The following is a 25,595-nucleotide window of genomic DNA, read 5'->3' as shown; positions in this document are numbered from 1 at the left end:
TTCCTTTCTGAAGCAGTCAGAGCATTCTTAGCTGAATGTGCTTGTGAAGAAGCTCTTGGCTGGACATTTGAAATTCGGTGCACTGAGTACATGAACCCGGTGCCCAGCTGCTTCGTTCTTCGCCTTCTGCGGTCGGGACAGAACTGAAGCCCAGCGTTGCCTTTGAGCTTTGCCGCTCTTCAGCGCGTACACTGCACGCATCCACAGTGTGCTCTGCAAGGATTTTCCTCTGCTCAACGTACAATCATTTGCTTGCTGTTTCACAGAGTCCAAACTGTCCATGTAGCTCTCGCTCAGTGAAATGCGTCAGGAGAGAAACACTTGCTGGAGTAGCTTTTCGCTGGCCAGGACTTTCAACACAGCACCACAATTCAGGTAAGAAGCAGGAGAAAGGAAGAACATCTTTTCGTCCTGGCACGTTCTTCTCTGTGAGACGACTATCCGCGTCTTCTCTCCCTGCAAGGCTCTAATGTGTGCGGTGGCACTTGGAACTGAGAAGGCAGGTGCAGAGAGCACCGCGATCTGACGGCGCTGTGCAGGCTGTAAAGGAAAGAGCACTGCCACTGGAATGTGCTGCAAATACAGGTTCCCACGCGTCGGGGGCAAGCTCTGGGTAAGGCGCTTGAACTAAAACTGTTCTCTGTGCCAGACGGAGCCGAGAATCTTTCCGTAAAGATGCTGGCTACAAAGCAAACAGAATGTGGTGCTACTTCAGCGCTAGAGAGAAATTGCATAGGCCAGGCGTGTTTCGGCAGAAGCAGCAGCCTGCAGCATTTCGCTGCCGGCACCGTGCTCTCTGGGCGACAAGTAGACGACGCTTCGTCTCCAGCAAAACGAAAGCGCCACCTGCTACGAACAGCATAAGAATGAAGGCAGAGCACCGAGCTGGTGTGTGCATCGCACAGGCTGCAAGAGGAAGCGTGGCTGCCACTCGCTTGTTTTCGGATTCAAATTAGCAGTTGAAAACAGAAAATTCCACTTGCAGCTACTTGTGCTGCTACCTACTTCTCTTCCAGCTTTCCCTGGAAAGAATTGTGCCAGGGTTTATGCTTGGAGATGCAGAGATGACAGTGGTAGAGGCAGCAGAGAATGGAAATAGAGAGTGCAGCGGACAGTTTCTGGGGCTTTACGTGAGGCAACGGGGAAAGTGCAGTCCAGCAGTGGCTTTTCCTTCTGGAGCCTTTTTCTTTGGGAGCAGCTGCTGCAAGTGGGCAACGGAGCTGCGAGAGTGCATGATGTGACGGCACGTCTATGTGAGAAGGAAGCTGCCGAGCCGCAGTGTGTTGTGCTCAGTTTCAAGGCTGCTTGGAGCAGGGGGGGTACTTGAAGAACGCCTTCTTTCTGGACGTGTCCTTCTGGGTGTGCTCGAGCTGCATGGACTCTGCAGCACTGAAGGTGTAAGAAACTGCTTCTGGCCAGGTAGTGTCCAGGAGTGCAACGGCTGCTCCTTCCTTTCTGAAGCAGTCAGAGCATTCTTAGCTGAATGTGCTTGTGAAGAAGCTCTTGGCTGGACATTTGAAATTCGGTGCACTGAGTACATGAACCCGGTGCCCAGCTGCTTCGTTCTTCGCCTTCTGCGGTCGGGACAGAACTGAAGCCCAGCGATGACTTTAACCGTGCAGCTCTTCAGCGTGTGTACTGCACGCATCCACAGTGTGCTCTGCAAGGATTTTCCTCTGCTCTCGCTCAGCGAAATGAATCAGAAGAGAAACACTGGATGGATTAGCCTTTCGCTGGCCAAGGCTCACAGTACAGCACCACACTCTGGGTGACGAGGAGAACAAAGGAAGAACATCTTTTCGCCCTGCCACGGTCTTCTCTGCGAGACGACTTCCCGCGTCTCTCTCCCTGCAAGGCTCGAATGTGCGCGATGGTACTTGGAACTGAGAAGGCACGTGCAGAGAGCACCGCGACCTGACGGCGCTGTGCAGGCTGCGAAGGAAAGAGGACTGCCACTGGAATGTGCTGCAAATACAGGTTCCCACGCGTCGGGGACAAGCTCTGGGTAAGGCGCTTGAACTAAAACTGTTCTCTGTGCCAGACGGAGCCGAGAATCTTTCCGTAAAGATGCTGGCTACAAAGCAAACAGAATGTGGTGCTACTTCAGCGCTAGAGAGAAATTGCATCGCCCAGGCGTGTTTCGGCAGAAGCAGCAGCCTGCAGCATTTCGCTGCCGGCACCGTGCTCTCTGGGCGACAAGTAGACGACGCTTCGTCTCCAGCAAAACGAAAGCGCCACCTGCTACGAAGAGTATAAGAATGAAGGCAGAGCACCGAGCTGGTGTGTGCATCGCACAGGCTGCAAGAGGAAGCGTGGCTGCCACTCGCTTGTTTTCGGATTCAAATTAGCAGTTGAAAACAGAAAATTCCACTTGCAGCTACTTGTGCTGCTACCTAGTTCTCTTCCAGCTTTCCCTGGAAAGAATTGTGCTGAGCATTATGCTTGGAGATGCAGAGATGACAGTGGTAGAGGCAGCGGAGAATGGAAATAGAGAGTGCAGCGGACAGTTTCTGGGGCTTTACGTGAGGCAACGGGGAAAGTGCAGTCCAGCAGTGGCTTTTCCTTCTGGAGCCTTTTTCTTTGGGAGCAGCTGCTGCAAGTGGGCAACGGAGCTGCGAGAGTGCATGATGTGACGGCACGTCTATGTGAGAAGGAAGCTGCCGAGCCGCAGTGTGTTGTGCTCAGTTTCAAGGCTGCTTGGAGCAGGGGGGGTACTTGAAGAACGCCTTCTTTCTGGACGTGTCCTTCTGGGTGTGCTCGAGCTGCATGGACTCTGCAGCACTGAAGGTGTAAGAAACTGCTTGTGGCCAGGTAGTGTCCAGGAGTGCAACGGCTGCTCCTTCCTTTCTGAAGCAGTCAGAGCATTCTTAGCTGAATGTGCTTGTGAAGAAGCTCTTGGCTGGACATTTGAAATTCGGTGCACTGAGTACATGAACCCGGTGCCCAGCTGCTTCGTTCTTCGCCTTCTGCGGTCGGGACAGAACTGAAGCCCAGCGTTGCCTTTGAGCTTTGCCGCTCTTCAGCGCGTACACTGCACGCATCCACAGTGTGCTCTGCAAGGATTTTCCTCTGCTCTCGCTCAGCGAAATGAATCAGAAGAGAAACACTGGATGGATTAGCCTTTCGCTGGCCAAGGCTCACAGTACAGCACCACACTCTGGGTGACGAGGAGAACAAAGGAAGAACATCTTTTCGCCCTGCCACGGTCTTCTCTGCGAGACGACTTCCCGCGTCTCTCTCCCTGCAAGGCTCGAATGTGCGCGATGGTACTTGGAACTGAGAAGGCAGGAGCAGAGAGCACCGCGACCTGACGGCGCTGTGCAGGCTGCGAAGGAAAGAGGACTGCCACGGGAATGTGCTGCAAATACAGGTTCCCACGCGTCGGGGACAAGCTCTGGGTAAGGCGCTTGAACTAAAACTGTGCCAGACGGAGCCGAGAATCTTTCCGTAAAGATGCTGGCTACAAAGCAAACAGAATGTGGTGCTACTTCAGCGCTAGAGAGAAATTGCATCGCCCAGGCGTGTTTCGGCAGAAGCAGCAGCCTGCAGCATTTCGCTGCCGGCACCGTGCTCTCTGGGCGACAAGTAGACGACGCTTCGTCTCCAGCAAAACGAAAGCGCCACCTGCTACGAAGAGTATAAGAATGAAGGCAGAGCACCGAGCTGGTGTGTGCATCGCACAGGCTGCAAGAGGAAGCGTGGCTGCCACTCGCTTGTTTTCGGATTCAAATTAGCAGTTGAAAACAGAAAATTCCACTTGCAGCTACTTGTGCTGCTACCTAGTTCTCTTCCAGCTTTCCCTGGAAAGAATTGTGCTGAGCATTATGCTTGGAGATGCAGAGATGACAGTGGTAGAGGCAGCGGAGAATGGAAATAGAGAGTGCAGCGGACAGTTTCTGGGGCTTTACGTGAGGCAACGGGGAAAGTGCAGTCCAGCAGTGGCTTTTCCTTCTGGAGCCTTTTTCTTTGGGAGCAGCTGCTGCAAGTGGGCAACGGAGCTGCGAGAGTGCATGATGTGACGGCACGTCTATGTGAGAAGGAAGCTGCCGAGCCGCAGTGTGTTGTGCTCAGTTTCAAGGCTGCTTGGAGCAGGGGGGGTACTTGAAGAACGCCTTCTTTCTGGACGTGTCCTTCTGGGTGTGCTCGAGCTGCATGGACTCTGCAGCACTGAAGGTGTAAGAAACTGCTTCTGGCCAGGTAGTGTCCAGGAGTGCAACGGCTGCTCCTTCCTTTCTGAAGCAGTCAGAGCATTCTTAGCTGAATGTGCTTGTGAAGAAGCTCTTGGCTGGACATTTGAAATTCGGTGCACTGAGTACATGAACCCGGTGCCCAGCTGCTTCGTTCTTCGCCTTCTGCGGTCGGGACAGAACTGAAGCCCAGCGTTGCCTTTGAGCTTTGCCGCTCTTCAGCGCGTACACTGCACGCATCCACAGTGTGCTCTGCAAGGATTTTCCTCTGCTCAACGTACAATCATTTGCTTGCTGTTTCACAGAGTCCAAACTGTCCATGTAGCTCTCGCTCAGTGAAATGCGTCAGGAGAGAAACACTTGCTGGAGTAGCTTTTCGCTGGCCAGGACTTTCAACACAGCACCACAATTCAGGTAAGAAGCAGGAGAAAGGAAGAACATCTTTTCGTCCTGGCACGTTCTTCTCTGTGAGACGACTATCCGCGTCTTCTCTCCCTGCAAGGCTCTAATGTGTGCGGTGGCACTTGGAACTGAGAAGGCAGGTGCAGAGAGCACCGCGATCTGACGGCGCTGTGCAGGCTGTAAAGGAAAGAGCACTGCCACTGGAATGTGGTGCAAATACAGGTTCCCACGCGTCGGGGGCAAGCTCTGGGTAAGGCGGTTGAACTAAAACTGTTCTCTGTGCCAGACGGAGCCGAGAATCTTTCCGTAAAGATGCTGGCTACAAAGCAAACAGAATGTGGTGCTACTTCAGCGCTAGAGAGAAATTGCATAGGCCAGGCGTGTTTCGGCAGAAGCAGCAGCCTGCAGCATTTCGCTGCCGGCACCGTGCTCTCTGGGCGACAAGTAGACGACGCTTCGTCTCCAGCAAAACGAAAGCGCCACCTGCTACGAACAGCATAAGAATGAAGGCAGAGCACCGAGCTGGTGTGTGCATCGCACAGGCTGCAAGAGGAAGCGTGGCTGCCACTCGCTTGTTTTCGGATTCAAATTAGCAGTTGAAAACAGAAAATTCCACTTGCAGCTACTTGTGCTGCTACCTAGTTCTCTTCCAGCTTTCCCTGGAAAGAATTGTGCCAGGGTTTATGCTTGGAGATGCAGAGATGACAGTGGTAGAGGCAGCAGAGAATGGAAATAGAGAGTGCAGCGGACAGTTTCTGGGGCTTTACGTGAGGCAACGGGGAAAGTGCAGTCCAGCAGTGGCTTTTCCTTCTGGAGCCTTTTTCTTTGGGAGCAGCTGCTGCAAGTGGGCAACGGAGCTGCGAGAGTGCATGATGTGACGGCACGTCTATGTGAGAAGGAAGCTGCCGAGCCGCAGTGTGTTGTGCTCAGTTTCAAGGCTGCTTGGAGCAGGGGGGGTACTTGAAGAACGCCTTCTTTCTGGACGTGTCCTTCTGGGTGTGCTCGAGCTGCATGGACTCTGCAGCACTGAAGGTGTAAGAAACTGCTTCTGGCCAGGTAGTGTCCAGGAGTGCAACGGCTGCTCCTTCCTTTCTGAAGCAGTCAGAGCATTCTTAGCTGAATGTGCTTGTGAAGAAGCTCTTGGCTGGACATTTGAAATTCGGTGCACTGAGTACATGAACCCGGTGCCCAGCTGCTTCGTTCTTCGCCTTCTGCGGTCGGGACAGAACTGAAGCCCAGCGATGACTTTAACCGTGCAGCTCTTCAGCGTGTGTACTGCACGCATCCACAGTGTGCTCTGCAAGGATTTTCCTCTGCTCTCGCTCAGCGAAATGAATCAGAAGAGAAACACTGGATGGATTAGCCTTTCGCTGGCCAAGGCTCACAGTACAGCACCACACTCTGGGTGACGAGGAGAACAAAGGAAGAACATCTTTTCGCCCTGCCACGGTCTTCTCTGCGAGACGACTTCCCGCGTCTCTCTCCCTGCAAGGCTCGAATGTGCGCGATGGTACTTGGAACTGAGAAGGCAGGTGCAGAGAGCACCGCGACCTGACGGCGCTGTGCAGGCTGCGAAGGAAAGAGGACTGCCACTGGAATGTGGTGCAAATACAGGTTCCCACGCGTCGGGGACAAGCTCTGGGTAAGGCGCTTGAACTAAAACTGTTCTCTGTGCCAGACGGAGCCGAGAATCTTTCCGTAAAGATGCTGGCTACAAAGCAAACAGAATGTGGTGCTACTTCAGCGCTAGAGAGAAATTGCATCGCCCAGGCGTGTTTCGGCAGAAGCAGCAGCCTGCAGCATTTCGCTGCCGGCACCGTGCTCTCTGGGCGACAAGTAGACGACGCTTCGTCTCCAGCAAAACGAAAGCGCCACCTGCTACGAAGAGTATAAGAATGAAGGCAGAGCACCGAGCTGGTGTGTGCATCGCACAGGCTGCAAGAGGAAGCGTGGCTGCCACTCGCTTGTTTTCGGATTCAAATTAGCAGTTGAAAACAGAAAATTCCACTTGCAGCTACTTGTGCTGCTACCTACTTCTCTTCCAGCTTTCCCTGGAAAGAATTGTGCTGAGCATTATGCTTGGAGATGCAGAGATGACAGTGGTAGAGGCAGCGGAGAATGGAAATAGAGAGTGCAGCGGACAGTTTCTGGGGCTTTACGTGAGGCAACGGGGAAAGTGCAGTCCAGCAGTGGCTTTTCCTTCTGGAGCCTTTTTCTTTGGGAGCAGCTGCTGCAAGTGGGCAACGGAGCTGCGAGAGTGCATGATGTGACGGCACGTCTATGTGAGAAGGAAGCTGCCGAGCCGCAGTGTGTTGTGCTCAGTTTCAAGGCTGCTTGGAGCAGGGGGGGTACTTGAAGAACGCCTTCTTTCTGGACGTGTCCTTCTGGGTGTGCTCGAGCTGCATGGACTCTGCAGCACTGAAGGTGTAAGAAACTGCTTCTGGCCAGGTAGTGTCCAGGAGTGCAACGGCTGCTCCTTCCTTTCTGAAGCAGTCAGAGCATTCTTAGCTGAATGTGCTTGTGAAGAAGCTCTTGGCTGGACATTTGAAATTCGGTGCACTGAGTACATGAACCCGGTGCCCAGCTGCTTCGTTCTTCGCCTTCTGCGGTCGGGACAGAACTGAAGCCCAGCGATGACTTTAACCGTGCAGCTCTTCAGCGTGTGTACTGCACGCATCCACAGTGTGCTCTGCAAGGATTTTCCTCTGCTCTCGCTCAGCGAAATGAATCAGAAGAGAAACACTGGATGGATTAGCCTTTCGCTGGCCAAGGCTCACAGTACAGCACCACACTCTGGGTGACGAGGAGAACAAAGGAAGAACATCTTTTCGCCCTGCCACGGTCTTCTCTGCGAGACGACTTCCCGCGTCTCTCTCCCTGCAAGGCTCGAATGTGCGCGATGGTACTTGGAACTGAGAAGGCACGTGCAGAGAGCACCGCGACCTGACGGCGCTGTGCAGGCTGCGAAGGAAAGAGGACTGCCACTGGAATGTGCTGCAAATACAGGTTCCCACGCGTCGGGGACAAGCTCTGGGTAAGGCGCTTGAACTAAAACTGTTCTCTGTGCCAGACGGAGCCGAGAATCTTTCCGTAAAGATGCTGGCTACAAAGCAAACAGAATGTGGTGCTACTTCAGCGCTAGAGAGAAATTGCATCGCCCAGGCGTGTTTCGGCAGAAGCAGCAGCCTGCAGCATTTCGCTGCCGGCACCGTGCTCTCTGGGCGACAAGTAGACGACGCTTCGTCTCCAGCAAAACGAAAGCGCCACCTGCTACGAAGAGTATAAGAATGAAGGCAGAGCACCGAGCTGGTGTGTGCATCGCACAGGCTGCAAGAGGAAGCGTGGCTGCCACTCGCTTGTTTTCGGATTCAAATTAGCAGTTGAAAACAGAAAATTCCACTTGCAGCTACTTGTGCTGCTACCTAGTTCTCTTCCAGCTTTCCCTGGAAAGAATTGTGCTGAGCATTATGCTTGGAGATGCAGAGATGACAGTGGTAGAGGCAGCGGAGAATGGAAATAGAGAGTGCAGCGGACAGTTTCTGGGGCTTTACGTGAGGCAACGGGGAAAGTGCAGTCCAGCAGTGGCTTTTCCTTCTGGAGCCTTTTTCTTTGGGAGCAGCTGCTGCAAGTGGGCAACGGAGCTGCGAGAGTGCATGATGTGACGGCACGTCTATGTGAGAAGGAAGCTGCCGAGCCGCAGTGTGTTGTGCTCAGTTTCAAGGCTGCTTGGAGCAGGGGGGGTACTTGAAGAACGCCTTCTTTCTGGACGTGTCCTTCTGGGTGTGCTCGAGCTGCATGGACTCTGCAGCACTGAAGGTGTAAGAAACTGCTTGTGGCCAGGTAGTGTCCAGGAGTGCAACGGCTGCTCCTTCCTTTCTGAAGCAGTCAGAGCATTCTTAGCTGAATGTGCTTGTGAAGAAGCTCTTGGCTGGACATTTGAAATTCGGTGCACTGAGTACATGAACCCGGTGCCCAGCTGCTTCGTTCTTCGCCTTCTGCGGTCGGGACAGAACTGAAGCCCAGCGTTGCCTTTGAGCTTTGCCGCTCTTCAGCGCGTACACTGCACGCATCCACAGTGTGCTCTGCAAGGATTTTCCTCTGCTCTCGCTCAGCGAAATGAATCAGAAGAGAAACACTGGATGGATTAGCCTTTCGCTGGCCAAGGCTCACAGTACAGCACCACACTCTGGGTGACGAGGAGAACAAAGGAAGAACATCTTTTCGCCCTGCCACGGTCTTCTCTGCGAGACGACTTCCCGCGTCTCTCTCCCTGCAAGGCTCGAATGTGCGCGATGGTACTTGGAACTGAGAAGGCAGGAGCAGAGAGCACCGCGACCTGACGGCGCTGTGCAGGCTGCGAAGGAAAGAGGACTGCCACGGGAATGTGCTGCAAATACAGGTTCCCACGCGTCGGGGACAAGCTCTGGGTAAGGCGCTTGAACTAAAACTGTGCCAGACGGAGCCGAGAATCTTTCCGTAAAGATGCTGGCTACAAAGCAAACAGAATGTGGTGCTACTTCAGCGCTAGAGAGAAATTGCATCGCCCAGGCGTGTTTCGGCAGAAGCAGCAGCCTGCAGCATTTCGCTGCCGGCACCGTGCTCTCTGGGCGACAAGTAGACGACGCTTCGTCTCCAGCAAAACGAAAGCGCCACCTGCTACGAAGAGTATAAGAATGAAGGCAGAGCACCGAGCTGGTGTGTGCATCGCACAGGCTGCAAGAGGAAGCGTGGCTGCCACTCGCTTGTTTTCGGATTCAAATTAGCAGTTGAAAACAGAAAATTCCACTTGCAGCTACTTGTGCTGCTACCTAGTTCTCTTCCAGCTTTCCCTGGAAAGAATTGTGCTGAGCATTATGCTTGGAGATGCAGAGATGACAGTGGTAGAGGCAGCGGAGAATGGAAATAGAGAGTGCAGCGGACAGTTTCTGGGGCTTTACGTGAGGCAACGGGGAAAGTGCAGTCCAGCAGTGGCTTTTCCTTCTGGAGCCTTTTTCTTTGGGAGCAGCTGCTGCAAGTGGGCAACGGAGCTGCGAGAGTGCATGATGTGACGGCACGTCTATGTGAGAAGGAAGCTGCCGAGCCGCAGTGTGTTGTGCTCAGTTTCAAGGCTGCTTGGAGCAGGGGGGGTACTTGAAGAACGCCTTCTTTCTGGACGTGTCCTTCTGGGTGTGCTCGAGCTGCATGGACTCTGCAGCACTGAAGGTGTAAGAAACTGCTTCTGGCCAGGTAGTGTCCAGGAGTGCAACGGCTGCTCCTTCCTTTCTGAAGCAGTCAGAGCATTCTTAGCTGAATGTGCTTGTGAAGAAGCTCTTGGCTGGACATTTGAAATTCGGTGCACTGAGTACATGAACCCGGTGCCCAGCTGCTTCGTTCTTCGCCTTCTGCGGTCGGGACAGAACTGAAGCCCAGCGTTGCCTTTGAGCTTTGCCGCTCTTCAGCGCGTACACTGCACGCATCCACAGTGTGCTCTGCAAGGATTTTCCTCTGCTCAACGTACAATCATTTGCTTGCTGTTTCACAGAGTCCAAACTGTCCATGTAGCTCTCGCTCAGTGAAATGCGTCAGGAGAGAAACACTTGCTGGAGTAGCTTTTCGCTGGCCAGGACTTTCAACACAGCACCACAATTCAGGTAAGAAGCAGGAGAAAGGAAGAACATCTTTTCGTCCTGGCACGTTCTTCTCTGTGAGACGACTATCCGCGTCTTCTCTCCCTGCAAGGCTCTAATGTGTGCGGTGGCACTTGGAACTGAGAAGGCAGGTGCAGAGAGCACCGCGATCTGACGGCGCTGTGCAGGCTGTAAAGGAAAGAGCACTGCCACTGGAATGTGGTGCAAATACAGGTTCCCACGCGTCGGGGGCAAGCTCTGGGTAAGGCGGTTGAACTAAAACTGTTCTCTGTGCCAGACGGAGCCGAGAATCTTTCCGTAAAGATGCTGGCTACAAAGCAAACAGAATGTGGTGCTACTTCAGCGCTAGAGAGAAATTGCATAGGCCAGGCGTGTTTCGGCAGAAGCAGCAGCCTGCAGCATTTCGCTGCCGGCACCGTGCTCTCTGGGCGACAAGTAGACGACGCTTCGTCTCCAGCAAAACGAAAGCGCCACCTGCTACGAACAGCATAAGAATGAAGGCAGAGCACCGAGCTGGTGTGTGCATCGCACAGGCTGCAAGAGGAAGCGTGGCTGCCACTCGCTTGTTTTCGGATTCAAATTAGCAGTTGAAAACAGAAAATTCCACTTGCAGCTACTTGTGCTGCTACCTAGTTCTCTTCCAGCTTTCCCTGGAAAGAATTGTGCCAGGGTTTATGCTTGGAGATGCAGAGATGACAGTGGTAGAGGCAGCAGAGAATGGAAATAGAGAGTGCAGCGGACAGTTTCTGGGGCTTTACGTGAGGCAACGGGGAAAGTGCAGTCCAGCAGTGGCTTTTCCTTCTGGAGCCTTTTTCTTTGGGAGCAGCTGCTGCAAGTGGGCAACGGAGCTGCGAGAGTGCATGATGTGACGGCACGTCTATGTGAGAAGGAAGCTGCCGAGCCGCAGTGTGTTGTGCTCAGTTTCAAGGCTGCTTGGAGCAGGGGGGGTACTTGAAGAACGCCTTCTTTCTGGACGTGTCCTTCTGGGTGTGCTCGAGCTGCATGGACTCTGCAGCACTGAAGGTGTAAGAAACTGCTTCTGGCCAGGTAGTGTCCAGGAGTGCAACGGCTGCTCCTTCCTTTCTGAAGCAGTCAGAGCATTCTTAGCTGAATGTGCTTGTGAAGAAGCTCTTGGCTGGACATTTGAAATTCGGTGCACTGAGTACATGAACCCGGTGCCCAGCTGCTTCGTTCTTCGCCTTCTGCGGTCGGGACAGAACTGAAGCCCAGCGATGACTTTAACCGTGCAGCTCTTCAGCGTGTGTACTGCACGCATCCACAGTGTGCTCTGCAAGGATTTTCCTCTGCTCTCGCTCAGCGAAATGAATCAGAAGAGAAACACTGGATGGATTAGCCTTTCGCTGGCCAAGGCTCACAGTACAGCACCACACTCTGGGTGACGAGGAGAACAAAGGAAGAACATCTTTTCGCCCTGCCACGGTCTTCTCTGCGAGACGACTTCCCGCGTCTCTCTCCCTGCAAGGCTCGAATGTGCGCGATGGTACTTGGAACTGAGAAGGCAGGTGCAGAGAGCACCGCGACCTGACGGCGCTGTGCAGGCTGCGAAGGAAAGAGGACTGCCACTGGAATGTGGTGCAAATACAGGTTCCCACGCGTCGGGGACAAGCTCTGGGTAAGGCGCTTGAACTAAAACTGTTCTCTGTGCCAGACGGAGCCGAGAATCTTTCCGTAAAGATGCTGGCTACAAAGCAAACAGAATGTGGTGCTACTTCAGCGCTAGAGAGAAATTGCATCGCCCAGGCGTGTTTCGGCAGAAGCAGCAGCCTGCAGCATTTCGCTGCCGGCACCGTGCTCTCTGGGCGACAAGTAGACGACGCTTCGTCTCCAGCAAAACGAAAGCGCCACCTGCTACGAAGAGTATAAGAATGAAGGCAGAGCACCGAGCTGGTGTGTGCATCGCACAGGCTGCAAGAGGAAGCGTGGCTGCCACTCGCTTGTTTTCGGATTCAAATTAGCAGTTGAAAACAGAAAATTCCACTTGCAGCTACTTGTGCTGCTACCTACTTCTCTTCCAGCTTTCCCTGGAAAGAATTGTGCTGAGCATTATGCTTGGAGATGCAGAGATGACAGTGGTAGAGGCAGCGGAGAATGGAAATAGAGAGTGCAGCGGACAGTTTCTGGGGCTTTACGTGAGGCAACGGGGAAAGTGCAGTCCAGCAGTGGCTTTTCCTTCTGGAGCCTTTTTCTTTGGGAGCAGCTGCTGCAAGTGGGCAACGGAGCTGCGAGAGTGCATGATGTGACGGCACGTCTATGTGAGAAGGAAGCTGCCGAGCCGCAGTGTGTTGTGCTCAGTTTCAAGGCTGCTTGGAGCAGGGGGGGTACTTGAAGAACGCCTTCTTTCTGGACGTGTCCTTCTGGGTGTGCTCGAGCTGCATGGACTCTGCAGCACTGAAGGTGTAAGAAACTGCTTCTGGCCAGGTAGTGTCCAGGAGTGCAACGGCTGCTCCTTCCTTTCTGAAGCAGTCAGAGCATTCTTAGCTGAATGTGCTTGTGAAGAAGCTCTTGGCTGGACATTTGAAATTCGGTGCACTGAGTACATGAACCCGGTGCCCAGCTGCTTCGTTCTTCGCCTTCTGCGGTCGGGACAGAACTGAAGCCCAGCGTTGACTTTGAGCTTTGCCACTCTTCAGCGCGTACACTGCACGCATCCACAGTGTGCTCTGCAAGGATTTTCCTCTGCTCTCGCTCAGCGAAATGAATCAGAAGAGAAACACTGGATGGATTAGCCTTTCGCTGGCCAAGGCTCACAGTACAGCACCACACTCTGGGTGACGAGGAGAACAAAGGAAGAACATCTTTTCGCCCTGCCACGGTCTTCTCTGCGAGACGACTTCCCGCGTCTCTCTCCCTGCAAGGCTCGAATGTGCGCGATGGTACTTGGAACTGAGAAGGCAGGAGCAGAGAGCACCGCGACCTGACGGCGCTGTGCAGGCTGCAAAGGAAAGAGGACTGCCACGGGAATGTGCTGCAAATACAGGTTCCCACGCGTCGGGGACAAGCTCTGGGTAAGGCGCTTGAACTAAAACTGTGCCAGACGGAGCCGAGAATCTTTCCGTAAAGATGCTGGCTACAAAGCAAACAGAATGTGGTGCTACTTCAGCGCTAGAGAGAAATTGCATCGCCCAGGCGTGTTTCGGCAGAAGCAGCAGCCTGCAGCATTTCGCTGCCGGCACCGTGCTCTCTGGGCGACAAGTAGACGACGCTTCGTCTCCAGCAAAACGAAAGCGCCACCTGCTACGAAGAGTATAAGAATGAAGGCAGAGCACCGAGCTGGTGTGTGCATCGCACAGGCTGCAAGAGGAAGCGTGGCTGCCACTCGCTTGTTTTCGGATTCAAATTAGCAGTTGAAAACAGAAAATTCCACTTGCAGCTACTTGTGCTGCTACCTAGTTCTCTTCCAGCTTTCCCTGGAAAGAATTGTGCTGAGCATTATGCTTGGAGATGCAGAGATGACAGTGGTAGAGGCAGCGGAGAATGGAAATAGAGAGTGCAGCGGACAGTTTCTGGGGCTTTACGTGAGGCAACGGGGAAAGTGCAGTCCAGCAGTGGCTTTTCCTTCTGGAGCCTTTTTCTTTGGGAGCAGCTGCTGCAAGTGGGCAACGGAGCTGCGAGAGTGCATGATGTGACGGCACGTCTATGTGAGAAGGAAGCTGCCGAGCCGCAGTGTGTTGTGCTCAGTTTCAAGGCTGCTTGGAGCAGGGGGGGTACTTGAAGAACGCCTTCTTTCTGGACGTGTCCTTCTGGGTGTGCTCGAGCTGCATGGACTCTGCAGCACTGAAGGTGTAAGAAACTGCTTGTGGCCAGGTAGTGTCCAGGAGTGCAACGGCTGCTCCTTCCTTTCTGAAGCAGTCAGAGCATTCTTAGCTGAATGTGCTTGTGAAGAAGCTCTTGGCTGGACATTTGAAATTCGGTGCACTGAGTACATGAACCCGGTGCCCAGCTGCTTCGTTCTTCGCCTTCTGCGGTCGGGACAGAACTGAAGCCCAGCGTTGCCTTTGAGCTTTGCCGCTCTTCAGCGCGTACACTGCACGCATCCACAGTGTGCTCTGCAAGGATTTTCCTCTGCTCAACGTACAATCATTTGCTTGCTGTTTCACAGAGTCCAAACTGTCCATGTAGCTCTCGCTCAGTGAAATGCGTCAGGAGAGAAACACTTGCTGGAGTAGCTTTTCGCTGGCCAGGACTTTCAACACAGCACCACAATTCAGGTAAGAAGCAGGAGAAAGGAAGAACATCTTTTCGTCCTGGCACGTTCTTCTCTGTGAGACGACTATCCGCGTCTTCTCTCCCTGCAAGGCTCTAATGTGTGCGGTGGCACTTGGAACTGAGAAGGCAGGTGCAGAGAGCACCGCGATCTGACGGCGCTGTGCAGGCTGTAAAGGAAAGAGCACTGCCACTGGAATGTGGTGCAAATACAGGTTCCCACGCGTCGGGGGCAAGCTCTGGGTAAGGCGGTTGAACTAAAACTGTTCTCTGTGCCAGACGGAGCCGAGAATCTTTCCGTAAAGATGCTGGCTACAAAGCAAACAGAATGTGGTGCTACTTCAGCGCTAGAGAGAAATTGCATAGGCCAGGCGTGTTTCGGCAGAAGCAGCAGCCTGCAGCATTTCGCTGCCGGCACCGTGCTCTCTGGGCGACAAGTAGACGACGCTTCGTCTCCAGCAAAACGAAAGCGCCACCTGCTACGAACAGCATAAGAATGAAGGCAGAGCACCGAGCTGGTGTGTGCATCGCACAGGCTGCAAGAGGAAGCGTGGCTGCCACTCGCTTGTTTTCGGATTCAAATTAGCAGTTGAAAACAGAAAATTCCACTTGCAGCTACTTGTGCTGCTACCTAGTTCTCTTCCAGCTTTCCCTGGAAAGAATTGTGCCAGGGTTTATGCTTGGAGATGCAGAGATGACAGTGGTAGAGGCAGCAGAGAATGGAAATAGAGAGTGCAGCGGACAGTTTCTGGGGCTTTACGTGAGGCAACGGGGAAAGTGCAGTCCAGCAGTGGCTTTTCCTTCTGGAGCCTTTTTCTTTGGGAGCAGCTGCTGCAAGTGGGCAACGGAGCTGCGAGAGTGCATGATGTGACGGCACGTCTATGTGAGAAGGAAGCTGCCGAGCCGCAGTGTGTTGTGCTCAGTTTCAAGGCTGCTTGGAGCAGGGGGGGTACTTGAAGAACGCCTTCTTTCTGGACGTGTCCTTCTGGGTGTGCTCGAGCTGCATGGACTCTGCAGCACTGAAGGTGTAAGAAACTGCTTCTGGCCAGGTAGTGTCCAGGAGTGCAACGGCTGCTCCTTCCTTTCTGAAGCAGTCAGAGCATTCTTAGCTGAATGTGCTTGTGAAGAAGCTCTTGGCTGGACATTTGAAATTCGGTGCACTGAGTACATGAACCCGGTGCCCAGCTGCTTCGTTCTTCGCCTTCTGCGGTCGGGACAGAACTGAAGCCCAGCGTTGCCTTTGAGCTTTGCCGCTCTTCAGCGCGTACACTGCACGCATCCACAGTGTGCTCTGCAAGGATTTTCCTCTGCTCTCGCTCAGCGAAATGAATCAGAAGAGAAACACTGGATGGATTAGCCTTTCGCTGGCCAAGGCTCACAGTACAGCACCACACTCTGGGTGACGAGGAGAACAAAGGAAGAACATCTTTTCGCCCTGCCACGGTCTTCTCTGCGAGACGACTTCCCGCGTCTCTCTCCCTGCAAGGCTCGAATGTGCGCGATGGTACTTGGAACTGAGAAGGCAGGAGCAGAGAGCACCGCGACCTGACGGCGCTGTGCAGGCTGCAAAGGAAAGAGGACTGCCACGGGAATGTGCTGCAAATACAGGTTCCCACGCGTCGGGGACAAGCTCTGGGTAAGGCGCTTGAACTAAAACTGTTCTCTGTGCCAGACGGAGCCGAGAATCTTTCCGTAAAGATGCTGGCTACAAAGCAAACAGAATGTGGTGCTACTTCAGCGCTAGAGAGAAATTGCATCGCCCAGGCGTGTTTCGGCAGAAGCAGCAGCCTGCAGCATTTCGCTGCCGGCACCGTGCTCTCTGGGCGACAAGTAGACGACGCTTCGTCTCCAGCAAAACGAAAGCGCCACCTGCTACGAAGAGTATAAGAATGAAGGCAGAGCACCGAGCTGGTGTGTGCATCGCACAGGCTGCAAGAGGAAGCGTGGCTGCCACTCGCTTGTTTTCGGATTCAAATTAGCAGTTGAAAACAGAAAATTCCACTTGCAGCTACTTGTGCTGCTACCTAGTTCTCTTCCAGCTTTCCCTGGAAAGAATTGTGCTGAGCATTATGCTTGGAGATGCAGAGATGACAGTGGTAGAGGCAGCGGAGAATGGAAATAGAGAGTGCAGCGGACAGTTTCTGGGGCTTTACGTGAGGCAACGGGGAAAGTGCAGTCCAGCAGTGGCTTTTCCTTCTGGAGCCTTTTTCTTTGGGAGCAGCTGCTGCAAGTGGGCAACGGAGCTGCGAGAGTGCATGATGTGACGGCACGTCTATGTGAGAAGGAAGCTGCCGAGCCGCAGTGTGTTGTGCTCAGTTTCAAGGCTGCTTGGAGCAGGGGGGGTACTTGAAGAACGCCTTCTTTCTGGACGTGTCCTTCTGGGTGTGCTCGAGCTGCATGGACTCTGCAGCACTGAAGGTGTAAGAAACTGCTTGTGGCCAGGTAGTGTCCAGGAGTGCAACGGCTGCTCCTTCCTTTCTGAAGCAGTCAGAGCATTCTTAGCTGAATGTGCTTGTGAAGAAGCTCTTGGCTGGACATTTGAAATTCGGTGCACTGAGTACATGAACCCGGTGCCCAGCTGCTTCGTTCTTCGCCTTCTGCGGTCGGGACAGAACTGAAGCCCAGCGTTGCCTTTGAGCTTTGCCGCTCTTCAGCGCGTACACTGCACGCATCCACAGTGTGCTCTGCAAGGATTTTCCTCTGCTCAACGTACAATCATTTGCTTGCTGTTTCACAGAGTCCAAACTGTCCATGTAGCTCTCGCTCAGTGAAATGCGTCAGGAGAGAAACACTTGCTGGAGTAGCTTTTCGCTGGCCAGGACTTTCAACACAGCACCACAATTCAGGTAAGAAGCAGGAGAAAGGAAGAACATCTTTTCGTCCTGGCACGTTCTTCTCTGTGAGACGACTATCCGCGTCTTCTCTCCCTGCAAGGCTCTAATGTGTGCGGTGGCACTTGGAACTGAGAAGGCAGGTGCAGAGAGCACCGCGATCTGACGGCGCTGTGCAGGCTGTAAAGGAAAGAGCACTGCCACTGGAATGTGGTGCAAATACAGGTTCCCACGCGTCGGGGGCAAGCTCTGGGTAAGGCGGTTGAACTAAAACTGTTCTCTGTGCCAGACGGAGCCGAGAATCTTTCCGTAAAGATGCTGGCTACAAAGCAAACAGAATGTGGTGCTACTTCAGCGCTAGAGAGAAATTGCATAGGCCAGGCGTGTTTCGGCAGAAGCAGCAGCCTGCAGCATTTCGCTGCCGGCACCGTGCTCTCTGGGCGACAAGTAGACGACGCTTCGTCTCCAGCAAAACGAAAGCGCCACCTGCTACGAACAGCATAAGAATGAAGGCAGAGCACCGAGCTGGTGTGTGCATCGCACAGGCTGCAAGAGGAAGCGTGGCTGCCACTCGCTTGTTTTCGGATTCAAATTAGCAGTTGAAAACAGAAAATTCCACTTGCAGCTACTTGTGCTGCTACCTAGTTCTCTTCCAGCTTTCCCTGGAAAGAATTGTGCCAGGGTTTATGCTTGGAGATGCAGAGATGACAGTGGTAGAGGCAGCAGAGAATGGAAATAGAGAGTGCAGCGGACAGTTTCTGGGGCTTTACGTGAGGCAACGGGGAAAGTGCAGTCCAGCAGTGGCTTTTCCTTCTGGAGCCTTTTTCTTTGGGAGCAGCTGCTGCAAGTGGGCAACGGAGCTGCGAGAGTGCATGATGTGACGGCACGTCTATGTGAGAAGGAAGCTGCCGAGCCGCAGTGTGTTGTGCTCAGTTTCAAGGCTGCTTGGAGCAGGGGGGGTACTTGAAGAACGCCTTCTTTCTGGACGTGTCCTTCTGGGTGTGCTCGAGCTGCATGGACTCTGCAGCACTGAAGGTGTAAGAAACTGCTTCTGGCCAGGTAGTGTCCAGGAGTGCAACGGCTGCTCCTTCCTTTCTGAAGCAGTCAGAGCATTCTTAGCTGAATGTGCTTGTGAAGAAGCTCTTGGCTGGACATTTGAAATTCGGTGCACTGAGTACATGAACCCGGTGCCCAGCTGCTTCGTTCTTCGCCTTCTGCGGTCGGGACAGAACTGAAGCCCAGCGATGACTTTAACCGTGCAGCTCTTCAGCGTGTGTACTGCACGCATCCACAGTGTGCTCTGCAAGGATTTTCCTCTGCTCTCGCTCAGCGAAATGAATCAGAAGAGAAACACTGGATGGATTAGCCTTTCGCTGGCCAAGGCTCACAGTACAGCACCACACTCTGGGTGACGAGGAGAACAAAGGAAGAACATCTTTTCGCCCTGCCACGGTCTTCTCTGCGAGACGACTTCCCGCGTCTCTCTCCCTGCAAGGCTCGAATGTGCGCGATGGTACTTGGAACTGAGAAGGCAGGTGCAGAGAGCACCGCGACCTGACGGCGCTGTGCAGGCTGCGAAGGAAAGAGGACTGCCACTGGAATGTGCTGCAAATACAGGTTCCCACGCGTTGGGGACAAGCTCTGGGTAAGGCGCTTGAACTAAAACTGTTCTCTGTGCCAGACGGAGCCGAGAATCTTTCCGTAAAGATGCTGGCTACAAAGCAAACAGAATGTGGTGCTACTTCAGCGCTAGAGAGAAATTGCATCGCCCAGGCGTGTTTCGGCAGAAGCAGCAGCCTGCAGCATTTCGCTGCCGGCACCGTGCTCTCTGGGCGACAAGTAGACGACGCTTCGTCTCCAGCAAAACGAAAGCGCCACCTGCTACGAAGAGTATAAGAATGAAGGCAGAGCACCGAGCTGGTGTGTGCATCGCACAGGCTGCAAGAGGAAGCGTGGCTGCCACTCGCTTGTTTTCGGATTCAAATTAGCAGTTGAAAACAGAAAATTCCACTTGCAGCTACTTGTGCTGCTACCTAGTTCTCTTCCAGCTTTCCCTGGAAAGAATTGTGCTGAGCATTATGCTTGGAGATGCAGAGATGACAGTGGTAGAGGCAGCGGAGAATGGAAATAGAGAGTGCAGCGGACAGTTTCTGGGGCTTTACGTGAGGCAACGGGGAAAGTGCAGTCCAGCAGTGGCTTTTCCTTCTGGAGCCTTTTTCTTTGGGAGCAGCTGCTGCAAGTGGGCAACGGAGCTGCGAGAGTGCATGATGTGACGGCACGTCTATGTGAGAAGGAAGCTGCCGAGCCGCAGTGTGTTGTGCTCAGTTTCAAGGCTGCTTGGAGCAGGGGGGGTACTTGAAGAACGCCTTCTTTCTGGACGTGTCCTTCTGGGTGTGCTCGAGCTGCATGGACTCTGCAGCACTGAAGGTGTAAGAAACTGCTTCTGGCCAGGTAGTGTCCAGGAGTGCAACGGCTGCTCCTTCCTTTCTGAAGCAGTCAGAGCATTCTTAGCTGAATGTGCTTGTGAAGAAGCTCTTGGCTGGACATTTGAAATTCGGTGCACTGAGTACATGAACCCGGTGCCCAGCTGCTTCGTTCTTCGCCTTCTGCGGTCGGGACAGAACTGAAGCCCAGCGTTGCCTTTGAGCTTTGCCGCTCTTCAGCGCGTACACTGCACGCATCCACAGTGTGCTCTGCAAGGATTTTCCTCTGCTCAACGTACAATCATTTGCTTGCTGTTTCACAGAGTCCAAACTGTCCATGTAGCTCTCGCTCAGTGAAATGCGTCAGGAGAGAAACACTTGCTGGAGTAGCTTTTCGCTGGCCAGGACTTTCAACACAGCACCACAATTCAGGTAAGAAGCAGGAGAAAGGAAGAACATCTTTTCGTCCTGGCACGTTCTTCTCTGTGAGACGACTATCCGCGTCTTCTCTCCCTGCAAGGCTCTAATGTGTGCGGTGGCACTTGGAACTGAGAAGGCAGGTGCAGAGAGCACCGCGATCTGACGGCGCTGTGCAGGCTGTAAAGGAAAGAGCACTGCCACTGGAATGTGCTGCAAATACAGGTTCCCACGCGTCGGGGGCAAGCTCTGGGTAAGGCGGTTGAACTAAAACTGTTCTCTGTGCCAGACGGAGCCGAGAATCTTTCCGTAAAGATGCTGGCTACAAAGCAAACAGAATGTGGTGCTACTTCAGCGCTAGAGAGAAATTGCATAGGCCAGGCGTGTTTCGGCAGAAGCAGCAGCCTGCAGCATTTCGCTGCCGGCACCGTGCTCTCTGGGCGACAAGTAGACGACGCTTCGTCTCCAGCAAAACGAAAGCGCCACCTGCTACGAACAGCATAAGAATGAAGGCAGAGCACCGAGCTGGTGTGTGCATCGCACAGGCTGCAAGAGGAAGCGTGGCTGCCACTCGCTTGTTTTCGGATTCAAATTAGCAGTTGAAAACAGAAAATTCCACTTGCAGCTACTTGTGCTGCTACCTAGTTCTCTTCCAGCTTTCCCTGGAAAGAATTGTGCCAGGGTTTATGCTTGGAGATGCAGAGATGACAGTGGTAGAGGCAGCAGAGAATGGAAATAGAGAGTGCAGCGGACAGTTTCTGGGGCTTTACGTGAGGCAACGGGGAAAGTGCAGTCCAGCAGTGGCTTTTCCTTCTGGAGCCTTTTTCTTTGGGAGCAGCTGCTGCAAGTGGGCAACGGAGCTGCGAGAGTGCATGATGTGACGGCACGTCTATGTGAGAAGGAAGCTGCCGAGCCGCAGTGTGTTGTGCTCAGTTTCAAGGCTGCTTGGAGCAGGGGGGGTACTTGAAGAACGCCTTCTTTCTGGACGTGTCCTTCTGGGTGTGCTCGAGCTGCATGGACTCTGCAGCACTGAAGGTGTAAGAAACTGCTTCTGGCCAGGTAGTGTCCAGGAGTGCAACGGCTGCTCCTTCCTTTCTGAAGCAGTCAGAGCATTCTTAGCTGAATGTGCTTGTGAAGAAGCTCTTGGCTGGACATTTGAAATTCGGTGCACTGAGTACATGAACCCGGTGCCCAGCTGCTTCGTTCTTCGCCTTCTGCGGTCGGGACAGAACTGAAGCCCAGCGTTGCCTTTGAGCTTTGCCGCTCTTCAGCGCGTACACTGCACGCATCCACAGTGTGCTCTGCAAGGATTTTCCTCTGCTCTCGCTCAGCGAAATGAATCAGAAGAGAAACACTGGATGGATTAGCCTTTCGCTGGCCAAGGCTCACAGTACAGCACCACACTCTGGGTGACGAGGAGAACAAAGGAAGAACATCTTTTCGCCCTGCCACGGTCTTCTCTGCGAGACGACTTCCCGCGTCTCTCTCCCTGCAAGGCTCGAATGTGCGCGATGGTACTTGGAACTGAGAAGGCAGGAGCAGAGAGCACCGCGACCTGACGGCGCTGTGCAGGCTGCAAAGGAAAGAGGACTGCCACGGGAATGTGCTGCAAATACAGGTTCCCACGCGTCGGGGACAAGCTCTGGGTAAGGCGGTTGAACTAAAACTGTTCTCTGTGCCAGACGGAGCCGAGAATCTTTCCGTAAAGATGCTGGCTACAAAGCAAACAGAATGTGGTGCTACTTCAGTGCTAGAGAGAAATTGCATAGGCCAGGCGTGTTTCGGCAGAAGCAGCAGCCTGCAGCATTTCGCTGCCGGCACCGTGCTCTCTGGGCGACAAGTAGACGACGGTTCGTCTCCAGCAAAACGAAAGCGCCACCTGCTATGAAGAGTATAAGAATGAAGGCAGAGCACCGAGCTGGTGTGTGCATCGCACAGGCTGCAAGAGGAAGCGTGGCTGCCACTCGCTTGTTTTCGGATTCAAATTAGCAGTTGAAAACAGAAAATTCCACTTGCAGCTACTTGTGCTGCTACCTAGTTCTCTTCCAGCTTTCCCTGGAAAGAATTGTGCTGAGCATTATGCTTGGAGATGCAGAGATGACAGTGGTAGAGGCAGCGGAGAATGGAAATAGAGAGTGCAGCGGACAGTTTCTGGGGCTTTACGTGAGGCAACGGGGAAAGTGCAGTCCAGCAGTGGCTTTTCCTTCTGGAGCCTTTTTCTTTGGGAGCAGCTGCTGCAAGTGGGCAACGGAGCTGCGAGAGTGCATGATGTGACGGCACGTCTATGTGAGAAGGAAGCTGCCGAGCCGCAGTGTGTTGTGCTCAGTTTCAAGGCTGCTTGGAGCAGGGGGGGTACTTGAAGAACGCCTTCTTTCTGGACGTGTCCTTCTGGGTGTGCTCGAGCTGCATGGACTCTGCAGCACTGAAGGTGTAAGAAACTGCTTGTGGCCAGGTAGTGTCCAGGAGTGCAACGGCTGCTCCTTCCTTTCTGAAGCAGTCAGAGCATTCTTAGCTGAATGTGCTTGTGAAGAAGCTCTTGGCTGGACATTTGAAATTCGGTGCACTGAGTACATGAACCCGGTGCCCAGCTGCTTCGTTCTTCGCCTTCTGCGGTCGGGACAGAACTGAAGCCCAGCGTTGCCTTTGAGCTTTGCCGCTCTTCAGCGCGTACACTGCACGCATCCACAGTGTGCTCTGCAAGGATTTTCCTCTGCTCAACGTACAATCATTTGCTTGCTGTTTCACAGAGTCCAAACTGTCCATGTAGCTCTCGCTCAGTGAAATGCGTCAGGAGAGAAACACTTGCTGGAGTAGCTTTTCGCTGGCCAGGACTTTCAACACAGCACCACAATTCAGGTAAGAAGCAGGAGAAAGGAAGAACATCTTTTCGTCCTGGCACGTTCTTCTCTGTGAGACGACTATCCGCGTCTTCTCTCCCTGCAAGGCTCTAATGTGTGCGGTGGCACTTGGAACTGAGAAGGCAGGTGCAGAGAGCACCGCGATCTGACGGCGCTGTGCAGGCTGTAAAGGAAAGAGCACTGCCACTGGAATGTGGTGCAAATACAGGTTCCCACGCGTCGGGGGCAAGCTCTGGGTAAGGCGCTTGAACTAAAACTGTTCTCTGTGCCAGACGGAGCCGAGAATCTTTCCGTAAAGATGCTGGCTACAAAGCAAACAGAATGTGGTGCTACTTCAGCGCTAGAGAGAAATTGCATAGGCCAGGCGTGTTTCGGCAGAAGCAGCAGCCTGCAGCATTTCGCTGCCGGCACCGTGCTCTCTGGGCGACAAGTAGACGACGCTTCGTCTCCAGCAAAACGAAAGCGCCACCTGCTACGAACAGCATAAGAATGAAGGCAGAGCACCGAGCTGGTGTGTGCATCGCACAGGCTGCAAGAGGAAGCGTGGCTGCCACTCGCTTGTTTTCGGATTCAAATTAGCAGTTGAAAACAGAAAATTCCACTTGCAGCTACTTGTGCTGCTACCTAGTTCTCTTCCAGCTTTCCCTGGAAAGAATTGTGCCAGGGTTTATGCTTGGAGATGCAGAGATGACAGTGGTAGAGGCAGCAGAGAATGGAAATAGAGAGTGCAGCGGACAGTTTCTGGGGCTTTACGTGAGGCAACGGGGAAAGTGCAGTCCAGCAGTGGCTTTTCCTTCTGGAGCCTTTTTCTTTGGGAGCAGCTGCTGCAAGTGGGCAACGGAGCTGCGAGAGTGCATGATGTGACGGCACGTCTATGTGAGAAGGAAGCTGCCGAGCCGCAGTGTGTTGTGCTCAGTTTCAAGGCTGCTTGGAGCAGGGGGGGTACTTGAAGAACGCCTTCTTTCTGGACGTGTCCTTCTGGGTGTGCTCGAGCTGCATGGACTCTGCAGCACTGAAGGTGTAAGAAACTGCTTCTGGCCAGGTAGTGTCCAGGAGTGCAACGGCTGCTCCTTCCTTTCTGAAGCAGTCAGAGCATTCTTAGCTGAATGTGCTTGTGAAGAAGCTCTTGGCTGGACATTTGAAATTCGGTGCACTGAGTACATGAACCCGGTGCCCAGCTGCTTCGTTCTTCGCCTTCTGCGGTCGGGACAGAACTGAAGCCCAGCGATGACTTTAACCGTGCAGCTCTTCAGCGTGTGTACTGCACGCATCCACAGTGTGCTCTGCAAGGATTTTCCTCTGCTCTCGCTCAGCGAAATGAATCAGAAGAGAAACACTGGATGGATTAGCCTTTCGCTGGCCAAGGCTCACAGTACAGCACCACACTCTGGGTGACGAGGAGAACAAAGGAAGAACATCTTTTCGCCCTGCCACGGTCTTCTCTGCGAGACGACTTCCCGCGTCTCTCTCCCTGCAAGGCTCGAATGTGCGCGATGGTACTTGGAACTGAGAAGGCACGTGCAGAGAGCACCGCGACCTGACGGCGCTGTGCAGGCTGCGAAGGAAAGAGGACTGCCACTGGAATGTGCTGCAAATACAGGTTCCCACGCGTCGGGGACAAGCTCTGGGTAAGGCGCTTGAACTAAAACTGTTCTCTGTGCCAGACGGAGCCGAGAATCTTTCCGTAAAGATGCTGGCTACAAAGCAAACAGAATGTGGTGCTACTTCAGCGCTAGAGAGAAATTGCATCGCCCAGGCGTGTTTCGGCAGAAGCAGCAGCCTGCAGCATTTCGCTGCCGGCACCGTGCTCTCTGGGCGACAAGTAGACGACGCTTCGTCTCCAGCAAAACGAAAGCGCCACCTGCTACGAAGAGTATAAGAATGAAGGCAGAGCACCGAGCTGGTGTGTGCATCGCACAGGCTGCAAGAGGAAGCGTGGCTGCCACTCGCTTGTTTTCGGATTCAAATTAGCAGTTGAAAACAGAAAATTCCACTTGCAGCTACTTGTGCTGCTACCTAGTTCTCTTCCAGCTTTCCCTGGAAAGAATTGTGCTGAGCATTATGCTTGGAGATGCAGAGATGACAGTGGTAGAGGCAGCGGAGAATGGAAATAGAGAGTGCAGCGGACAGTTTCTGGGGCTTTACGTGAGGCAACGGGGAAAGTGCAGTCCAGCAGTGGCTTTTCCTTCTGGAGCCTTTTTCTTTGGGAGCAGCTGCTGCAAGTGGGCAACGGAGCTGCGAGAGTGCATGATGTGACGGCACGTCTATGTGAGAAGGAAGCTGCCGAGCCGCAGTGTGTTGTGCTCAGTTTCAAGGCTGCTTGGAGCAGGGGGGGTACTTGAAGAACGCCTTCTTTCTGGACGTGTCCTTCTGGGTGTGCTCGAGCTGCATGGACTCTGCAGCACTGAAGGTGTAAGAAACTGCTTGTGGCCAGGTAGTGTCCAGGAGTGCAACGGCTGCTCCTTCCTTTCTGAAGCAGTCAGAGCATTCTTAGCTGAATGTGCTTGTGAAGAAGCTCTTGGCTGGACATTTGAAATTCGGTGCACTGAGTACATGAACCCGGTGCCCAGCTGCTTCGTTCTTCGCCTTCTGCGGTCGGGACAGAACTGAAGCCCAGCGTTGCCTT

Source organism: Corvus hawaiiensis, chromosome 13 (genome assembly GCF_020740725.1).
Source record: "Corvus hawaiiensis isolate bCorHaw1 chromosome 13, bCorHaw1.pri.cur, whole genome shotgun sequence".
Lineage (NCBI taxonomy): Eukaryota > Metazoa > Chordata > Aves > Passeriformes > Corvidae > Corvus > Corvus hawaiiensis.
Note: the sequence above shows the minus strand (reverse complement) of the source record.